Consider the following 22,282-nt stretch of genomic DNA (forward strand, 5'->3'; position numbering starts at 1 on the left):
TTGCTCTTCTCTGGACTTTCTCCAGTTTGTTCACATCCTTCCTGAAATATGGCGCCCAGAACGGGACACAATACTTCAGTTGAGGGCTAATCAGTGCGGAGTAAAGCAGAAGAATTACTTCTCTTGCTTATATTGCTCTTGCTAATACATCACAGAATGATGTTTGCTTTTTTTGAAACAGCGTTTCACTGTTGACTCATATTTAGCTTGTGACCCACCAAGCCCCCAGATCCCTTTCCGCAGTACTCCTTCCTAGGCAGTCATTTCCCATTTTGTATGTGTGCAACTGATTGTTCCTTCCTAAGTGGAGTATTTTGCGTTTGTCCTTTATTGAATTTCAACCTATATACGCAGACTATTTCTCCAGTTTGTCCAGACATTTTGAATTTTAATCCTATCCTCCAAAGCACTTGCAACCCCTCCCATCTCAGTATTGTTTGCCAACTTTATAACTGTACTCTCTATGCCATTATCTAAATCATTGATGAAGATATTGAACAGAACCAGACCCAGAACCGATCCCTGTGGGACCCCACTTGTTATGCGCTTCCAGAATGACTGTGAACCACTGATAACTACTCTCTGGGAACGATTTTCCAACCAGTTATGCACCCACTTTATAGTAGCTCCATCTAGGTTGTATTTCCGTAGTTTGTTTATGAGAAGGTCATGCAAGACCGTATCAAAAGCCTTACTAAAGTCAAGATATACCACATCTACCACTTCCTCCCTATCCACAAGGCTTGTTACCCTGTCAAAGAAAGCTATCAGGTCAGTTTGACATGATTTGTTCTTGACAAATCCATGCTGACGCTTACTTATCACCTCATTATCTTCTAGGTGTTTGCAAATTGATTTCTTAATTATTTGTTCCATTGTCTTTCCAGGTACAGAAGTTAAGCTGACTGGTCTGTAATTCCCTGTCCTTATTTCCCTTTTTATAGATGGGCACTATATTTGCCCTTTTCCAGTCTTCTGGAATGTCTCCCATCTTCCATGACTTTTCAAAGATAATTGCTAATGGCTCAGGTATCTCCTCAGTCAGCTCCTTGAGTATTCTAGGATGCATTTCATCAGGCCCTGGTGATTTGAAGATATCTAACTTGTCTAAGTAATTTTTGCCTTGTTCTTTCCCTATTTTAGACTCTGATCCTACCTCATTCACTATGTTAGATGTCCAATCACCACCAACCTACTTGGTGAAAACCAAAACAAAGAAGTCATTAAGCACCTCTGCCATGTTTACTTCTGACATGTTTACCAGTTTAGGGATTTTCATTAAATGACTCCAATGACTTTAGTTCTTGATAGTTCATGCTTAGGTGACTTCCAATCAGTTCAATATTTGGCGTATTATGTTACCAATTGCATAATTACCAGACAATATTTACAAGGGTCATTCTTCCTTTGTTCCATTCAAATATAATACCTGTGGCCAAAGGGAATTGCAGCCAATATTTTTTGCTTTTGAGGATGTCCTGCTTTGTACTGGCTTCTGAGCCATTTTTTATGACTTCTCTTTGTTCTTCTGTTTCACACCAGTTGTCTAAGAAACTCTGCATTTTAAATTACAGTTTTCTCCTCCTCTTCCTGTTTTAAAACCTTTCCTTTTCCTTTTTTGTTCCCTTAAACTTTGTCCCGAACCCTTTGTTTCTTTTCTTTCCCTTCTTCTTTAAGTCTTCCCTATATAACTGTATGTATTTTTTAATTATTTCAGTATCTTGTGTATCAGAGTTTTTGCAAGGTGACCTCTATTTCTTTACTCCACCTTTAAAGTTAAATTCTTCCCCACCACCTGCCTTGTTTTTCTCTAACTTCCTTTCCCAACTGTCACTCTTATAGCTTCTGTGCATCATGTTGCCATAGTGTCCCTTGTCAGAATAGAAACAAGGGCAGAAAAGGGTGACCACTTCTATCCCAGACTGATAACTAATATATTTTGTTAATGCATGGAAGAATGTTGGGGGGGCAGCAGGGCTCGGGCCAGTCCCCGGGGGGGGGCAGGGAGGGAGCACCACCCAGCCCCTCTCTGCCCCCAACTCTGCTACGGTCCTGCCTGGCCCCATCCCCAGTCTCGGTGCGGCTCCGCTCCCGCCCTCAGTGGCTGGCCGAGGCTCCATTTCTGGCCTGGGGGTGGGGTCGGGTCGGGGTCAGGAATGGAGCCACACCTGGCCGCAGGTCTGGCTATCAGCCCCTACTGCAGCCGGGCTGTTGCTCCACTCCCAGCCTCAGTCCCTGACTGTGGCTTCAGCCATGGCCCTGCTCCCGTCCCCAGACCCAACCCGAGCTACATCCCCAGTCCCTGCTCCCTTACCCCATCCCATCCCTCTCCCCCGCCAAGCCATGGCCACACTCCTGGGCCCAGCTCTGGGAGGGCGTGTGTGTGTTGGGGCAACCCTCAAAAGTTTGGGGACTACTGGTCTACAGAGACACTGTGTTGCCCAGACTACTCTGACATAAGCCTTACGCCTCTTGTGATGGTGAAGTAATTATGTCGAAGTAGTAGGGCACTTACATTGGGAGGAGCAAGGCTGTAGTGTGTAAACTGACATTAGATTGACGTAAGCTGACTTACGTTGACGTATCTCTGCAGTGTAGACCAAGCCTGAGTCACCTAACGCCAGGATAAGGGTTCCTAGTTGTGGAGTGAAAACTGAGAAAAGTGCCTAACTCCTTTAGAGGGGAGCAGCTTCAGACACACCCCTCTTTTTAGCATTTTCCATGGGCTAGCTTAGGCAGCTCCCCACAGAGCATGTTGGCCTATCTCTCCCCATTCATTGTATGTGTAGCCGCAGTGCCTAATGTGGGTTTTGTGGACCCTGTTCTTGTTCCAGTGATTTTGTAGGCACCTAAAAGTTTGCTGTTGAAAGCCCTAAGTCCTTTTGTGGATCTGGGCCTGCCCCTAATGTTTTGCTAAACCCAGATCTAGCTCTGGGGCTGCAGTGAGTGCGATCAGCTGCTGGGCTGTGGCCCACAGGCTGGGAACATCAGAGCTAGCGGAGTGGTGCAGCATACCTGTGCCGTAGCTGGAGTTGGGAAGGAAGACTGGTATCTCCCAACGAAAGTAGAGACTCTTTTTGAAGAGCTATTCTTTGGATGCTCCTTCTCCCTTGTTTAATCTAGAGGTTTGACACTGTATGCTTATTCTCGAGCCAAACCCACAACCCAATGTATTTGCATACACATGTCTTTCAGCAAGGTTATGTCTTGCAAAGGCTCAGCTGCCCCACTGGAAAATCCCTTTTACACCTGTTTCCCATTTGTGCCCCCAAGTAAGCATATGGGGGTATGTGCTTGCACAAGCTTTTGAAAATTTAGCTCTGAATCTGTCAGCTGCTTTCTGACACTTGAGTACTATGTTATAAGACCCAGCCCTGCCCATCTGTGACTAATTAAAGGAAACGGCAGCTGCATAAAATATCAAACAGCAGTTAGTGAGGCAGTCTGAGGGCTTGGCTACACTTGCAAGTTAGAGCAGATTAAAGCAGCCTCAGGCGCCCTAACTCATGACCTGTCCACACTGGCAAGGCACTTAGAGCGCCTGGACTCTGCAGCTAAAGCGCTCCTGATAATCCACCTCCACGAGAAGCATGACGCTTGCTGCGCCTCGGCTGAAATGCCCCAGCGTCAGTGTGAACGAGGTGTTGCATTACTGTACTGCAATCGGCCTCTGGAAATGTCAAGTGACCACTCTTGTCATTGTTTTGAACTTGGCTGCAGGAATGCAGATATGCCCTTTCAGTGATCCATTTCTGACCGCTGGCTGCTTATCTGCTCCGGGACAAAGCAACCATTAGTGGGGAATGTTGCAGTGAGTGTGTGAGAGAGAGAGGCGGAGGGGGAGGGGGGTTTGCTGCTGTCTGAACTTACAAGACAGCATGCTGACATGCTCTCAGCCCCCCCAAAAACCCCTTTTTCTCCCCCCACATGCACACAACCCACTCCCTGTCACACTCCACCCCCCATTGAAAAAGCACATTGCAGCCACTTGCATGCTGGGATAGCTACCACAATGCACTGCTCTGTGTGGCATTGCAAGAGCTGCTAATGTGACCATGGCAGTGTACTTGAATCTGACAGTGTGAACACACTGCAGTGCATTCCCTACTGCACTCTCCGAGGGCTGGTTTAACTCCCAGCGCTCTACATCTGCAAGTGTAGCCATACCCTATGTTTAATGTATAGAAGCTTTACAGTAGAAGCTAGTTATTGTTCAGTTTAATAAGAAGTTATAGGAAGAGTGGAGGTTTTGGTCCAATAGCAATTTCAGGAGGTAGGGAGCTAAAGTTCAGCTGTGCTCTGAAGGTTGGGACTATTATAACTCATTTTGTTGGTTAATGTTTTATTTTATATATTTTTCAGTGTTCTGGTTCTTTATTTTTGTAAATATAATCCAGTTATTCTTTGGGTGATGATACTGTTATTGAAACTAACATATTTAACCTAGTTTGTACCATTGAGATTGTTTATATTTAATCCTTCCACCAGCATGGATAAGCAACTAACTATTCACTTCTTTTGTGTTAACAATATTTTGTGTTAATTTCCAGTGTTGAAGGGGATGTGTAAATCAACTCCCTTCACAGCTTTGAACTGGCATTAAAACAAACAGCCCGGCATGAAAACAGTTCTCCATATCAGGTTCAAAACCTTGCCATAGAACACCTACAACCATCTAACAACTCTTTTTATTTTCAAATCTGCAAATCTCTGCTAAAAGTCCCCCACCCCACAAAATGAAATATTTGTGACAAAACAAGTTTCAGGTTTTTTAATACCCTTGAGTGCTGCCCCATAATAGCATTACACTCCTGCGTTTTTGTATTTTCCATCATTTCTAGCTCTAATAAAAATAAGTTAAATGTTCTAAAACTTCCTGCATATCATATAGTCACCCTGTGCCTTTCACTGCCACCAATGGCTCCCAGCCAAATGCTCTGGAATGCTCTTTAAAAGAGGTTGGTAGCTCTATGATTAACAAAATATTCTTAGCTATGCTGTTAAAATAATAAAGGTATTCACATACCATACTTCAGGACAGATAGTCTATTGCTGGCACTATTCTAAAAACAAAGTCAAGGACTTGATAACAAAGATTAGAAAGGGCTCCTGCCCTGCCCTTCCAGTCTTGTACAGCTGCAAACAGATACACCCATGCTGGATCACTTCCTTTGAAGCATTAAGTTTTGGCCACTGCTGGAAACAGGATTCCAGAATACATTATTCAACTGTTTGATTTGGTATAGTGGCTCTTAAGTTGTTTTAATTCCCATAAGTGACATGATATAATGAAGTTTTTACTAGGAGGGTAAAGTAGTACAGTTTTCCTGAAGAGGACTGCATCCTGTTCTCTTCCCTGCACCATTAAATTATGAGGGCAAAATCCTGGTCCCTTTGAAGTGTATGTGAAAGCTCCTATTGACTTAAAGGTGACTAGAAAGCCCTGCATGGTTAATTATTAAATTATGTCCTACAGTTCTCTGATTTGCAGTGGTGTGGATGGTGGTGAGAGTTTTTTTGTTTTGGGTTTTTTTGGTGGTAGTACTAATAGACCCCAGTCTCATTGTGCATGGAACAAAGAGATAGATCATAGGGTCTTCGGGACAAGGACAAAATCTGCCACCTGTTGTCTATGTCATAGAACTGGAAGGGAGCGAGAGGTTTCTTGAAAGTGGAGATTAAAAAAAAAAGTTGTCAGGCCTTAAATAAGGCTGTGTCTACACTATGGACCTTAAAATAGCACAGCTGTAGCACTGTAAGATAGCCGCTCTATGTGTAGCTGCTCTATGCTGACGGGAGAGAGCTCTCCCACTGGCATAACTAAAACAGCCCCAACGAACAGCGGTAGCTATGTTGGCGGGAGAGCATCTCCCACCAACATAGCGCTGTTCACACCAGCGCTTCTCCCGGATGCTTTCCCGTCGACCTAGCTTCCGCCTCTCAGGGAGGTTGAGTACAGATGTCGATGGGAGATGGCCTTTCCCATCGACTTAGTGTGTCTTCACCAGACCCTCTAAATCGAGTTGGTAGCGTAGACATGGCCCAAGTCTTTCGTTTCTTAGCAACACTTAATGTGTGTGGGTGGCTGCCAGCAAGTATCTTTGATCTAAGGGCAATCCCAGACATCGTTAAATCTGATGGCCACCTTCATTCAGGCCAAACAGAAGAAGTAATTAAGCTCCTTTGTGGAACAATAGAAGCTGTCATAAATATAAAGGGAAGGGTAACCACCTTTCTCTATACAGTGCTATAAAATCCCTCCTGGCCAGAGGCAAAACCCTTTCACCTGTAAAGGGTTAAGAAGCTAAGTTAACCCTGCTGGCACCTGACCCAAAATGACCAAAGAGGGGACAAAATACTTTCAAATCTGAGGAGGGTGGGGGAACAAAGGGTTCTGTCTGTCTGTGTCATGCTTTTGCTGGGAACAGATCAGGAATGCAAGCCTTACAACTCCTGTAAAGTCAGCTTTCAGAGTAGCAGCCATGTTAGTCTGTAGCCGCAAAAAGAAAAGGTGGACTTGTGGCACCTTAGAGACTAACAAATTTATTTGAGCATAAGTCAGTAAGCAATCTAGCTAGAAAATGCATTAGATTTTCTTTTGTTTAATGGCTTGTAAAATAAGCTGTGCTGGAGGGAATATATGTTCCTGTTTTTGTGTCTTTTTGTAACTTAAGGTTTTGCCTAGAGGGATTCTCTATGTTTTGAATCTGATTACCCTGTAAAGTATTTACCATCCTGATTTTACAGAGGTGATTCTTTTACCTTTTCTTTAATTACAATACTTCTTTTAAGAACCTGATTGATTTTTCATTGTTCTTAAGATCCAAAGATTTGGGTCTGTGTTCACCTGTACCAATTGGTGAGGATTATTATCAAGCCTTCCCCGGGAAAGGGGGTGAGTAGGGCTTGGAGAGGATATTTTGGGGGAAGACGTCTCCAAGTGGTCTCTTTCCCTGTTCTTTGTTTAAAACGCTTGGTGGTGGCAACATACTGTTCAAGGACAAGGCAAAGCTTTTACCTTGGGGAAGTTTTTAACCTAAGCTGGTAAGAATAAGCTTAGGGGGTCTTTCATTCAGGTCCCCACATCTGTACCCTAGAGTTCAGAGTGGGGAAAGAACCTTGACATGGTGGCAGAGCGGTGGGATCATTTTGAAGCAGAAGCAAAGTAGGATTTTAAAAGGACCATTTTTTTTCCTTTTGCTGCTTGGAAGCAGGTTTTAAGCTGAAAGCAGTTAGAGTTTTTTCTGTCTCTGCCTGGGGACAGAGCAGCTCCATAACAAAGGATTTTTCTGTAAGCTGAGAACAGCTATCAGAGGCAAAAGGTATCGGGTTACAGCACAGCAAAATTTTACAAGTCAGGTTTTTTTTTTTCTTTCTAACTCTCGGGAATAGCTAGGTTAAAAACAGAGGGACTAGGATGACAGAAAGCAAGACCATACAGAGGCTGGAGCTAGCCAGACTGGAAGCCAAAGAAAAAGAAATGGAGGCAGCGAAAGAGGCAGAAAAAGCCCAGGAGGCTGCCCTCTAGAGAGCTATGGAGGCAGAGAAAACCCAGGTGGCTGCCCACAGGAGAGCTATGGAGGCAAAGGAAAAAGAAATGGAGGAGAGGGAAAAAGAGAGGAAGCATGCACTGGAGATAGAGAAGGCAAAGGCTCAGCAGAATGTACTGAATAACCCTACAGTCCTTCCCCAACAATCCACAAATGGGAGTGACTATGCCCACAGTATGATGAATCCAGTGATATTGCTGAATATTTTCTCACCTTTGAGAGACTGTGCACACTGCATAAAATTCCTGAAACTCACAAGATGACCACATTGGTCACAAAATTGACTGGAAGAGCTCTGGACGTATTCAATAAGATGCCTATTGATGAGGTTTCTGACTATAATAAATTCAAGGATTTGGTTTTAAAGCAATTTCAAGTTACACCTGAAAATTACAGAGTAAAATTTCATACCCTTAAGAGAGGGCCTGGACTAAGTAATGTGGCTTATGTAAACCAGATGACAGATCAGTTTGATAAATGGCTCAGTGGATGGGCTGTAACTAACTTTGGAGGAATGCAGGATTTGATGATACCGGAGAAATTCCTGAATATGTCCAAGGATGAAATAAAACAGTGTTTATGGGATAAGAAAACGGACTCAGCAGGAAGTCTTGCATCTTATGCTGATCAATATGAGCAGTCTCAGACCGCCAGAGAGGCGGTGCAAACCGGAACAAAACGGGTGGAGGGAGGAGAGAGGAACAACCCTGGTTGCAGTTGGAGTGGATACCAAAAGGGACAACCTCAGACCACATCCTGCTACTGGGGGCAGCCCAAGGCCCCAACTACACCCCAAGGAATACTCCAGACACCTTATCGTCCCATCACACTGTTCTCCAGCAACTCACCTCGCCCCAGTGACCAGTCGGGGCATATAAAGGCCAACTGCCCCAAGAACCCCAACAGATTACAGTTCATTGCACCGGAATCCCACCAGAGGGCCTCAGGCCCAGATGCCTCCCAAATACCCTCAGAGCGGAAGGAAACTATGAGTGTGGGCGGGAAGAAGGTCACAGCATGGAGGGACACCGGAACACAAGTGTCGGCTATCCATGCTTCCTTAGTGGACCCCAATTTAATCAACCCAGAGGTCCAAGTGACGATTCAACCCTTCAAGTCAAACTCTTTTGACTTGCCTACAGCCAAGTTGCTGGTCCAGTACAAGGGCTGGTCAGGAATGTGGACTTTTGCAGTCTATGATGATTATCCCATCCCCATGCTGTTGGGGGAAGCTTTGGCCAATCATGTGAAGCTAGCCAAGAGGGTGGGAATGGTTACCCGCAGCCAGGCTAAACCAGTTGTCACAGTTCCGGAAACTTCTGTTTCGGAAACTTCTACCAGGACCCGGTCAGAGGTGATGGAACTGGACCCCATGCCAACATCTGCAAGAGTAGTAGTGGATCTAGTCCCAGAACTGGAACCGGCGGAACAACCAGCACCAGAATCATTGCCAGCACTGAATCCAGTACTTGCAACCCCAACACCAGAGGGCCCCACCGAACCTGCACCAGCAGCAGCAGATAACCCTGCACAAGTGGCTCAGCCAGAGCCTGAACCCAACATAGTGCACCAGTGGAGAGCGGTTCACAGTCAACGGAAACAGACCATCACCTGCATCGCTTCCAGAGGGACCAAGCCTAGGTCCACAATCCAATGAGGAACTGATGTCTCCAGCATCAAGGGAACAGTTCCAGACTGAACAGGAAGCAGATGAAAGCCTCCAGAGAGCTTGGACGGTGGCACGGAGCAACCCACCGCCTCTCAGCTCTTCTAATCAATCCAGGTTTATTGTAGAAAGAGGACTTTTATCCAAGGAAACTCTTTCTGGTGGACACCAGGAAGACCGGCATCCTCAGAGACAGTTGGTACTTCTAACTAATACCGGGTAAAGCTCTTAAGCTTAGCCCATGATCATCCTAGTGGCCATGCTGGGGTGAACAGAACCAAAGACCATTTGGGAAAGTCATTCCATTGGGAGGGAATGGGCAAGGATGTTTCTACCTATGTCCGGTCTTGTGAGGTGTGCCAAGAGGTGGGAAAACCCCAAGACCAGATCAAATCCCCTCTCCAGCCACTCCCCATCATTGAGGTTCCATTTCAGCGAGTAGCTGTGGATATTCTGGGTCCTTTTTCAAAAAAGACACCCAGAGGAAAGCAGTACATACTGACTTTCATGGATTTTGCCACCCGATGGCCGGAAGCAGTAGCTCTAAGCAACATCAGGGCTAAAAGTGTGTGCCAGGCACTTACAGACATTTTTTCCCAGGGTAGATTGGCCCTCTGACATCCTTACAGATGCAGGAACTAATTTCCTGGCAGGAACTATGGAAAGCCTTTGGGAAGCTCATGGAGTAAATCACTTGGTTGCCACCCCTTACCACCATCAAACAAATGGTCTGGTGGAGAAGTTTAATGGAACTTTGGGGGCCATGATAAGTAAATTTGTAAATGAGCACTCCAATGAGTGGGACCTAGTGTTGCAACAGTTGCTCTTTGCCTACAGAGCTGTACCACATCCCAGTTTAGGGTTTTCACCATTTGAACTTGTATATGGCCTTGAGGTTAAGGGGACGTTACAGTTGGTGAAGCAGCAATGGGAGGGGTTTACACCTTCTCCAGGAACTAACATTCTGGACTTCGTAACCAACCTACAAAACACCCTCTGAACCTCTTTAGCCTTTGCTAAAGAAAACCTAAAAGATGCTCAAAGAGAACAAAAAGCCTGGTATGATAAACATGCCAGAGAGCATTCCTTCGAAGTAGGGGACCAGGTCATGGTCTTAAAGGTGCTCCAGGCCCATAAAATGGAAGCATCATGAGAAGGGCCATTCCCAGTCCAAGAGCGCCTGGGAGCTGTTAATTATCTCATAGCATTCCCCACCTCCAACTGAAAGCCTAAGGTGTATCTTATTAATTCTCTAAAGCCCTTTTATTCCAGAGAATTAAAAGTTTGTCAGTTTACAGCCCAGGGAGAAGATGAAGCTGAGTGGCCTGAAGGTGTTTACTACGAAGGGAAAAGTAATGGTGGCGTGGAAGAGGTGAACCTCTCCATGACCCTCGGGCGTATGCAGCGACAGCAGATCAAGAAGCTGTGCACTAGCTATGTGCAGACATTCTCAGCCACCCCAGGACTGACTGAACGGGTATACCACTCCATTGACACAGTAATGCTCTCCCAATTAGAGCCCAACCTTACTGGGTGTCTCCTCAAGCTAAAACTGCTATAGAACGGGAGATCCAGGATATGCTACAGATGGGGGTAATCCGCCCCTCTAGCACTGCATGGGCAACTCCAGTGGTTCTAGTTCCCAAACCAGATGGGGAGATATGTTTTTGCGTGGACTACCGTAAGCTAAATGCTGTAACTCGCCCAGACAACTATCCAATGCCACGCATAGATGAACTATTGGAGAAACTGGGACAAGCCCAGTTCATCTCTACCTTGGACTTAACCAAGGGGTACTGGCAGGTACCGCTAGATGAATCCACCAAGGAAAGGTCAGCCTTCACCACCCATGTCGGGTGGTATGAATTTAATGTGCTTCCTTTCGGGCTGTGGAATGCACCCACCACCTTCCAAAAACTTGTAGATGGTCTCCTAGCGGGATTGGGAGAATATGCAGTTGCCTACCTTGATGATGTGGCCATATTTTCGGATTGGGCAGAACACCTGGAACATCTACAAAAAGTCTTTGAGCGCATAAGGGAGGCAGGACTAATTGTTAAGACTAAGAAGTGTCAAATAGGCCTAAACAGAGTGACTTACCTTAGATACCAGGTGGGTCAAGGAACGATCAACCCCCTACAGTGGATGCTATCCAAAAGTGGCCTGTCCCAAAGTCAAAGAAACAGGTCCAATCCTTCTTTGGCTTGGCCAGATATTATAGGCAATTTGTACCACAATACAGCCAAATTGCTGCCCAACTGACAGACCTAACCAAAAACAAACAGCCAAATGCAGTTCAGTGGACTGAAGAGTGTCAGTAGGCCTTTAACCAGCTTAAAGCGACACTCATGTCTGACCCTGTGCTAAGGGCCCCAGACTTCGACAAACCGTTCCTAGTAACCACAGATGCATCTGAGCGTGGTGTGGGAGCAGGAAGGACCGGATCAAGAATTCCATCCTGTTGTGTTTCTCAGCAAGAAGCTATCTGAGAGGGAAAGCCACTGGTCAGTCAGTGAAAAGGAAAGTTATGCCATTGTCAATGCTCTGGAAAAGCTACGCCCATACGTTTGGGGACAGTGCTTCCACCTGCAAACCGTCCATGCTGTGCTACAGTGGCTTCATACCAGCACGGGAAATAACAAAAAACTTATTTGATGGAGTTTAGCTCTCCAAGATTTTGATTTCAACATACAACACATTTCAGGAGCTTCTAGCAAAGTGGCTGATGCACTCTCCCGTGAAAGTTTCCCAGAATCAACTGGTCCAAATCATCCTAAAGATGTGGAAAATATTGTTACTCTTTACACAGTTAGTAGTATATTTAGAAGTGCATATGTCTTATTAACTCTGTTTTCTCCTAGAGCTCCGAGAAGAAACCACAGCCAATGTTTCACCCTATCTGTGATTTGGGTGGCACGTCATAAATATAAAGGGAAGGGTAATCACCTTTCTGTAAACAGTGCTATACAATCCTTCTTGGCCAGAGGCAAAACCCTTTCACCTGTAAAGGGTTAAGAAGCTAAGATAACCTCGCTGGTACCTGATCCAAAATGACCAATAGGGGACAAGATACTTTCAAATCTGGAGGTGGGGGGAACAAAGGGTTCTGTCTGTCTGTGTGATGATTTTGCCGGGAACAGATCAGGAATGCAAGCCTTACAACTCCTGTAAAGTTAGTAAGTAATCTAGCTAGAAAATGCGTTAGATTTTCTTTTGTTTAATGGCTTGTAAAATAAACCGTGCTGGAGGGAATGTATGTTCCTGTTTTTGTGTCTTTTTGTAACTTAAGGTTTTGCCTAGAGGGATTCTCTGTGTTTTGAATCGGATTACCCTGTAAGGTATTTACCATCCTTATTTTACAGAGATGATTCTTTTACCTTTTCTTTAATTTAAAATCTTTCTTTTAAGAACTTGATTGATTTTTTCATTGTTCTTAAGATCCAAGGGTTTGGGTCTGTGTTCACCTGTACCACTTGGTAAGGATTATTATCAAGCCTTCCGCAGGAAAGGGGGTGTAGGGCTTGGGGGGATTTTGGGGGGAAGACGTCTCCCAGTGGTCTCTTTCTCTGTTCTTTGTTTAAAATGCTTGGTGGTGGCAACATACTGTTCAAGGACAAGGCAAAGTGTGTACCTTGGGGAAATTAACCTAAGCTGGTAAGAATAAGCTTAGGGGGTCTTTCAGACCGGTCCCCACATCTGTATCATAGTTCAGAATGGGGAAAGAATCTTGACAGAAGCCATTACCCAAAGTGGTGGGCCACCTGGGAAGGTTTGAGCAAGAACTAATTTAGGAGAATAAGAGTTTTCCTCTGAATGACTGAAAATGCAGAGGATAGGATATAGAGGAATGGATCTGTATCTGTCAGAAGCATACAGGACTAAGCCTATGTCTACAGTATTGATCTTACAGCGGCACAGCTGTACTGATGCAGCTGCATCGCTGTAAGGTCATTCCTATAGCTGCTCTACGCCAACAGGAGCGAGCTCTCCTGTCGACATAATAAAACCACCTAAACAAGCGGCGGTAGCTATGTCGGTGAGAGAAGCTCTCCCACCGACATGGCGTTGTGCACACGACTGCTTTTGCTGGTGAAACTTAGGACAGTTGGGGGGTGATTTTTTCACACTCCTGAATGATACAAGATTTGCCGACATAAGTGTTGTGTAGACGTGGCCTAGAAAGCTAAAAGAAGCATCAGAGAAGAGCTCATAGCATAGCCCTGAGAGGGAGCAGAGACAGATCTTAGGACACAGGACTGGCTGGAAAAGAAAGATTGGACTTCTGAAACCCCCTCCTGCGTGATCTGTAGTTCTTGTAAATAAACAAACAGGACTGCATCAAAGAAATTCCTGACTCCATAATCAATTTCTTCTCCTAAAGAAAAGAGCCTGGCAAGATCCTCAGCATTGGCTAACCACTTGGGCCAAGGGGCAACATTATTATTGCAAATCGCAGTAGAGTTGCCTTTGGCTAGTAGTTTAAAATATTAAACTTGCCATTAGGTTACTATAAAATGTCCTTCAGTAACTTCCTCTTGGTCTAATTGAGGGCTTGTCTACACTACCTGCCAGATCGACGAGCAGTGATCGATTCAGCGGGGGTTGATTGACATGATAAATCGACTGCTGAGTGCTTTTCCGTCAACTCCGGTACTCCATCAGAACGAGGAGCGCAAACGGAGTTGACGGGAGAGCGTCAGCTGGTGACTTACTGCAGTAAAGATACTGCGGTAAGTAGGTTTATGTACGTCGACTTCAGCTACGCTATTCACGTAGCTGAAGTGGCCTATCTTAGATCAACCACGTGCAGTAGTGTAGACAAGCTCTGAGGCTTGGCATACACTACAGAGTTATGTTGATGTAGGGCATCTTACGTTGACCTAATTATATCAGTGTACACGCTATCACCTTGCTCCTGCTGATGCAAGTGCCCTGAAACTAACATAGTTACTCCACCTCCAGGAGAGGTGTAGGGCTTACATTGGTGTAGTTAGGGCAACGCACTGTGTTTGTAGATACTGCATTACTTACATTGGCTGTTGGCTATCATTCTTGTCAATTTGATGGCTCCAGCCATGGGGCGGGTGAGGGCTCCAGCTAAAGCCTGGTTCCGAGCCAGGCTGCACCTGCCTGGCACCCAGCTGCCAGCCGAACTGTTGCCCAGAGGCACGCTGCTCCCCACTGGGCTGTGCCTATCTGACTCCTGCTGGGAGCCCGGCAGCAGCCCAGAGGCTCCTGGCTGTCCAGAGGCTCCCGGCTCCCTGCTGGGAGCCTGGCTGCAGGGGGGAGCTGAGAGCCCAGGGGGGTAGTGGGGCTCCTGGTGGTGGGGGGCTGAGGGCCGGGGGGCAGCTAGACTCCCAGTGGGGAGCTGCATGTAGAGCTGAGAGCTGGGGCTCTCAGCCCCCCGGCCTCCCCACTGCCCCTCTTAAGTCAGTTCTAGGTGCTCCTGGTGAGGATGTGCACCACTGACAGAGGGAGGGTAATGTGGACATGAACCACCGCAGTAATTACTGCAGTGGTTGTAACCATAGGCGCTGACTTCGTGGGTGCTTAGCACCCACCAGCAGCCAACCCAAGCTGCCCCCCACCCACTGGCGACCACCACGCATGCAGGAGGCACTGGGAGAGAGTGAGAGAAGCAGGGATGGGGCGTGCTCGGGGGAGAGGTTGGAAAGAGGCAGGGTGGGGTGAGGCCTTGGGGGAAGGGGTGGAGCCGGGGCGGGGCCTGGGACGGAGCAGGGGTGGGAAGAAGTGGGGTGGGGCTTTGAGGAAGAGGTGGAGTGGGGGTGGACCGGGGGCGGAGGTGGGATCGAGCACCCCCTGGGTAGAGAAGAAGTCAGTGCCCATGGTTGTAAGGTCGACTTACGTTTCTAGTGTAGACATGTCCTAAGAGTAAGGGGCTTTAGTCCCTTTTAATAATGATGGGCCTGATCTTGTATTTCCTGTAAACCTAAAATTTCCACTGATTCTCCAGGAGAGTTCAGTTCATAAGGAATGCAGGATCGGGTTCTGCATGTGTAGATTTCAGAGTAGCAGCTGTGTTAGTCTGTATTCACAAAAAGAAAAGGAGTACTTGTGGCACCTTAGAGACTAACAAATTTATTTGAGCATAAGCTTTCGTGAGCTACAGCTCACTTCATCGGATGCATTTGGTGGAAAATACAGTGGGGAGATTTATATACACATACAGAACATGAAACAATGGGTTTTATTATACACACTGTAAGGAGAGTGATCACTTAAGATGAGCCATCACCAGCAGCGGGGGGGGGAGGAAGGAGGAAAACGTTTCATGGTGACAAGCAAGATAGGCCATTTCCAGCAGTTAACAAGAACATCTGAGGAAAGGTGGGGGGGGGAGAAATAACATGGGGAAATAGTTTTACTTTGTGTAATGACTCATTCATTCCCAGTCTCTATCAAGCCTAAGTTAATTGTATCCAGTTTGCAAATTAATTCCAATTCAGTAGTCTCTCGTTGGGGTCTGTTTCTGAAGTTTTTTTGTTGAAGAATTGCAACTTTTAGGTCTGTAATCGAGTGACCGGAGAGATTGAAGTGTTCTCCGACTGGTTTTTGAATGTTATAATTCTTGACGTCTGATTTGTGTCCATTTATTCTTTTACGTAGAGACTGTCTAGTTTGACCAATGTACATGGCAGAGGGGCATTGCTGGCACATGATGGCATATATCACATTGGTAGATGTGCAGGTGAACGAGCCTCTGATAGTGTGGCCAGCAGTGCCCCTCTGCCATGTACATTGATCAAACTGGACAGTCTCTATGTAAAAGAATAAATGGATACAAATCAGACGTCAAGAATTATAACATTCAAAAACCAGTCGGAGAACACTTCAGTCTCTCCGGTCACTCGATTACAGAGCTGAGGGTGGCTATCCTTCAGCAAAAAAGCTTCAAAAACAGACTCCAACGAGAGGCTGCTGAATTGGAATTAATTTGCAAACTGGATACAATTAACTTAGGCTTGAATAGAGACTGGGAATGGATGAGTCATTACACAAAGTAAAACTATTTCCCCATGTTATTTCTCCCCCCCCCCTCCCCACTGTTCCTCAGATGTTCTTGTTAACTGCTGGAAATGGCCTATCTTGCTTGACACCCTGAAAGGTTTTCCTTCCCCCCCCCCCCCCCCCGCTGCTGGTAATAGCTCATCTTAAGTGATCACTCTCCTTACAGTGTGTATAATAAAACCCATTGTTTCATGTTCTCTGTATGTGTATATAAATCTCCCCACTGTATTTTCCACCAAATGCATCCGATCAAGTGAGCTGTAGCTCACGAAAGCTTATGCTCAAATAAATTTGTTCGTCTCTAAGGAGCCACAAGTACTCCTTTTCTTTTTGCATGTGTAGAGAAAAGGATACCAAATACAGTGGTAGTGATTTCTGCCAGAGGAAAAATGTGTAGGCTATATTGGGTTGCCAATGCTTACTGAAACTGTTCCAGATCTGCCCCCCCCCCCCAAAACATGGTGTAATGTCATTTTCTTACAATATCCTATTAAAATCTCCTGGATTGCTTTCAGTAGTCACTGGGTAAGGGATACCGATTCCAGGAGACTCCAGGCCAATCCTGGAGGGTTGGCAACCCCATGGGCGGTGAGTTCTATGGGCCCGTGGTGCCCAGGCACCAGGGATATTTCTGTCCCAGGGTCCCGGCTCCAGCACAGTTCCCCCCGTGCTTCCCCGGCCCCACCTGCCGCCCCCGGGGTGATTTAAAACAGCCCGGGGGCTCCCACCGCCACCCAGCAGCGCAGCGGGGCTGAACGGCTTCCTGCGCGCTGGTTCCACCTGGCTGCCGGCAGGTCCTCGCAGCCCGTGTGAGGGGGTTGTGCCGCTGCGCGCTGCCCCCGCCCCAAACGCCCCTGCGGCCAATGGGAAGCTGCGGGGGCGGTGCCTGGAGACATCTGCATGAGGAGACTCCCCGGCCTGCCCCGCCTAGGAGCCACTGCCGGAGAGGGTGCCCCAGGTGTGCATCGAACCCCCCCCCATCCACTTCCAGAGCCTTCACCCCATCCCCTCCCCTGCACCTACTTTTGTCCCCAAACTCCCTCCCAGAGCCTGCACACCCACCCCCTCCTGCACCCCTGCCCAGAGCCTGCACCCAGCACCCAAACTCGTTCCCAGAGCCTGCACTCCAGACCCCCTCCCCCACCCAAACTCCCTCCCAGAGCCTGCACACCCACCCCCTCCTGCACCCCTGCCCAGAGCCTGCACCCAGCACCCAAACTCGTTCCCAGAGCCTGCACTCCAGACCCCCTCCCCCACCCAAACTTCCTCCCAGAGCCCAACCTCTCACCCCTTCTGCACCCAAATTCCCTTCCAGAGCCTGCACCCCTTCTGCACCCCAATCTCCTGCCCCAGCCCAGAGCCTACACCCCGACTCCAGCCCAGAGACTGCACCCCAGACCCTGTCCCCCACCAAACTCCTTCCCAGAGCCCGACCCCTCACACCCCCTGTACCCAAACTCCTTCCCAGAGCCTGACCTCCCACCCCTTATGCACCCAAACTCCTTCCCAGAGCCTGCATCCCCACCCCCTCGTACACCCCAGTCGCCTGAACCCCAGACCCTCTCCCCCACCCAAACTCCCTCTCAGAGCCTGACCTCCCACCCCTTCTGCACCCAAACTCCCTCTCAGAGCCAGCATCCCCACCCCCCTCAGGCACCCAATCGCCTGCACTCAAGACCCCCTCCCTAACCCAAACTCGCTCCCAGAGCCTTAGGCAGGTGTGTGGGGGGGAGTTTGCGGGGGGGCGGTTTCTCGGTGTTCTGGGCACCATCAAAATTTCTACAAACCTGCCCACCCTGCGCAACCCTAAGAATATAAAAGCCATGGAACTGTTTTGATTACTGCAGACACTTCACTTCACACTTTGTCCATGATGCCCCTGAATTTATCCATAAGGCACTGCTCCTCCAAAATCCACTTTCACTGTAATGCCTACCAGAAACTAAACTGCTAGTAATAGCGCAGTTGGAGGACTGTTGTGGTCAGAATAACCTTAAAGTGTGATTGATTCTTCCCCATGCTACTCATATGTTTAAGTGCTTTGGGGCAGAGACTGTGTTTTCATAGAATCATAGAATATCAGGGTTGGAAGGGACCCCAGAAGGTCATCTAGTCCAACCCCCTGCTCAAAGCAGGACCAAGTCCCAGTTAAATCATCCCAGCTAGGGCTTTGTCAAGCCTGACCTTAAAAACCTCTAAGGAAGGAGATTCTACCACCTCCCTAGGTAACGCATTCCAGTGTTTCACCACCCTCTTAGTGAAAAAGTTTTTCCTAATATCCAATCTAAACCTCCCCCATTGCAACTTGAGACCATTACTCCTCGTTCTGTCATCTGCTACCATTGAGAACAGTCTAGAGCCATCCTCTTTGAAACCCCCTTTCAGGTAGTTGAAAGCAGCTATCAAATCCCCCCTCATTCTTCTCTTCTGCAGACTAAACAATCCCAGCTCCCTCAGCCTCTCCTCATAAGTCATGTGCTCTAGACCCCTAATCATTTTCGTTGCCCTTCGTTGTACTCTTTCCAATTTATCCACATCCTTCCTGTAGTGTGGGGCCCAAAATTGGACACAGTACTCCAGATGAGGCCTCACCAGTGTCGAATAGAGGGGAACGATCACGTCCCTCGATCTGCTCGCTATGCCCCTACTTATACAACCCAAAATGCCATTGGCCTTCTTGGCAACAAGGGCACACTGCTGACTCATATCCAGCTTCTCGTCCACTGTCACCCCTAGGTCCTTTTCCGCAGAACTGCTGCCGAGCCATTCGGTCCCTAGTCTGTAGCGGTGCATTGGATTCTTCCATCCTAAGTGCAGGACCCTGCATTTATCCTTATTGAACCTCATTAGATTTCTTTTGGCCCAATCCTCCAATTTGTCTAGGTCCTTCTGTATCCTATCCCTCCCCTCCAGCGTATCTACCACTCCTCCCAGTTTAGTATCATCCGCAAATTTGCTGAGAGTGCAATCCACACCATCCTCCAGATCATATGGTTTAACAAGCACCTAGCAGAGGTGTTTGGTTTTGAGGCAAACACCTAACATGCTGGAAGCCAGTTTTATTGGAATTGAGCAACAGTCTGTGTTTAATCTCACTCTGATAACTTCTTACATTTGTATGACTTTGTGCCCCTTTTATACTACTAGTACTGTTCTCCTCAGTATGGCAACAGCCTAGCTCACAATGCTGTACATAATGGAGAAAAATTGAGCGGTCTTGTTTTCACAGCTTCAAATAAACCTACAGTAACCAATTATTTTTCTCACATTGATTTTTAAACAGTCATGGCCCACAAAAAGGAGAAAAGATCTTTATCTAGCTCTGTGTAAACGCTCCCTACCAAGTAAATAATTTGTTAATTGAGATAAAGAAATCAGATGTGATGAAAATTGATCAGTAGTTTGGTATAAGGTGGTTTCTTATTCCTGTTAGTGACTCAGTCTTTTTTGTTCTCTAATACAAAGAAAGTCTGTGATCTTTAGCAGGGAAAAATAAAAGTAAGTTAATAATAGGTCTTAATTTGACAGTGTTAATAGTTGTGTTTAGTGATCAGGTCATCACAATGGTAAACATGAATTATTTATCTGTAACAGTATTTTCCTGTCATGTAGAAGCATTGTGCAGCTTTTTCCATTAAGTGTATGTACAAATGGTCTTGGTAATACAAAGTTAAAGGCTAGTGTTTTTTTTTCCCCCCCCTGGAATCACTGATTCAGATGTTTAAAATATTCTGCTCACGAATATAATGCCACTAACAGCTTTTGTTTCAATTATCATGAAGGAGCAGAAGGGATTTTAATGTCTGAAGAGGGAGAGAAATGAATCAGCAAATTATGCTGGAGATGGAAGACAGACACCATACAGCAAGAGCAAACGTCAGAGCAGGGAGGCCAACACTGGAGCAAGCATTATCCAGCAGGTTCTTCGCCTTACGTTCTGATTTGCCTCCCCCAGTCTACCAGCAGCAACCAGGTGACGAAGGAATTTAAAGTGCTTACATGCCACCAAATACCTATCTGGAAGGACAATCTCTCAGAATACAAGAGTGCTGTGGAACTGCTCATCCAATTCTTGGAAAAGACTATCTGCAGAGGTAGGAGGGTGAATATCCAACCTGGGCTTTGTGCTGTGGGTAGCCGATCTCTCTCTTGTAGGGGAGAGCAGGGAAGGAACTGATCAGGAATGGCAGAAGGTCTCTAAAAGTGTATGTGGGGCACTGGCACTTGAACTGTGGGCCTATCCCTGTGCCGCCCCTGCCCCCACACCAACCCTTCCCCCTAGGCTCCTCTCTGTCTGTAAAAAGTGGGAGGACCATGGCCTCTTGACCCCCCTCCTGTTCTGGCTTACTTGGAACTGATCCAAAAGACACTTAGCTTGTAAAACTTTTTTTCTTTTTTTAAGTGGAGACCTCCCTCTTGGGGAAACCAGTGATGTGTCTCCTACACAGCAACCCTGTATTAGAATCTCACAAGTATCCAGTAAACAGTGTGTGGTGCAGCATATTTACATGTGCATAATAACTTTAAGATATTCATGGGAGTTCCCCTGTCTTTCTACATACAAATGGCCATACTGGGTCACACCAATGGTTATCTAGTCCAGTATCCTGTTTTCTGATAGTGGCCATTCAGAGGAAATGAACAGAACAGGTAATCATCAAGCGATCCATCCCCTGTTGCCTATTCCCAGCTTCTGGCAAAGGAAGGCTAGGAACACTTCAGAGCATGGTTTTGCATCCCTGCCCATCTTGGCTAATAGCCATTGATGGACCTATTCTCCATGAACTTACCTAGTTCATTTTTGAACCATGTTAGTTTCTTGGCCATCACAACATCCTCTGGCAAAGAGTTCACCAGGTTGACTGTGTGTTGTGTGAAGAAATACTTCCGTTTGTTTTAAACCTGCTGTTTATTAATTTCATTTGGTATCCCCTAGTTCTTGTGTTATGAGAAGAATAAAAAACACTTCCTTATTTACTTGCTCCACACCACTCATGATTTTATAGACCTCTATTATATCCCTCCTTAGTTGTCATTTTTCCAGGCTGAAAATTCCCAGATTTATTAATCTCTCCTCATATGGGAGCTCTTCATTTTTGTTGCTCTTTTCTGTACCTTTTCCAATTCCAATATATATTTTTTGAGATGGGGCAACCAGATCTGCACACAATATTCAAGATATGGGTGTTCCATGGATTTATAGAGGCAATATATTTTCTTTGTTATTCTCTCTTTCCTAATGATTCCCAATATTGTTAGCTTTTTGCTGCTGCACATTCAGTGGATGTTTTTCAGAGACCTATCCATGATGACTTCAACATCTTTCTTGAGTGGTAAAGCTAATTTAATCCCTACTATACATATAAAATGATGGGGTCTGTGTTTTCCAGCGTGCATTACTTTGTATTTATCAACATTAGGCAACAAAATGGCAGATGAAATTTAGTCATCCAGTTTGGTGAGATCCCTTCACAGTCTTTGTAACTCTTGGCTTTGGACTTAACTATCTTGAGTGGTTTTGTATCATCGGCAAATTTTGCCACTTCACTGTTTACCCCTTTCTCCAGATCATTTGAGATGATTAAAGCCTTATTTTTCAGAGTACTTAGCTCACTTTAAGATAGATTATCTTTGTCTTATTTAAAACCATGTGCAGTCACCCCTTTTGGTCAGAGGCCCTCTTTGTTTTTGTGTGTTTTTTTCTTAAAAAAACCCCCAAAACACTTTCCTTTATTATTTTTTGAACCAGACAGCCTCCATACTTCATTTCTTCTGGTCTTATCACTCATTTTCAAGACCTTCCTTCTGCTTGCTAGTCAGGGCCTTTCTTTACAACATACATATTTCCTTAACCAAACTTAAGGTAACATTCTTTAATTTATATTTACTCTACATAAGACTATAGGCGGTCATTGTTTATGTGGACCAGCACTAGAGGGGAATGAAACACATTTTGTCAGTGGGTTTCACAGATATTTGCTGACAGCAGAAGAGTGAGTCAGAAATCTTGGGTACAGTCCCAGGCTCTAGGAACAGT

At 46.2% G+C, this 22,282-nt stretch overlaps 1 long non-coding RNA gene across 1 annotated transcript in view; it reads left to right on the plus strand.

The window, feature by feature from the left end:
• LOC122459004 overlaps window positions 1-20,695 on the plus strand; it is a 26,547-nt gene extending 5,852 nt beyond the window's left edge. Inside the window, exons 2-3 of the long non-coding RNA XR_006279412.1 lie at window positions 17,960-17,963; window positions 20,028-20,695. This is a non-coding gene — a long non-coding RNA (uncharacterized LOC122459004). The remainder of the gene's footprint in view (window positions 1-17,959; window positions 17,964-20,027) is intronic.
• The last annotated feature ends 1,587 nt before the right edge of the window (window positions 20,696-22,282 follow it).

The sequence above is a fragment of the Dermochelys coriacea genome, chromosome 2 (assembly GCF_009764565.3).
Source record: "Dermochelys coriacea isolate rDerCor1 chromosome 2, rDerCor1.pri.v4, whole genome shotgun sequence".
Taxonomy (NCBI): Eukaryota; Metazoa; Chordata; order Testudines; family Dermochelyidae; genus Dermochelys; species Dermochelys coriacea.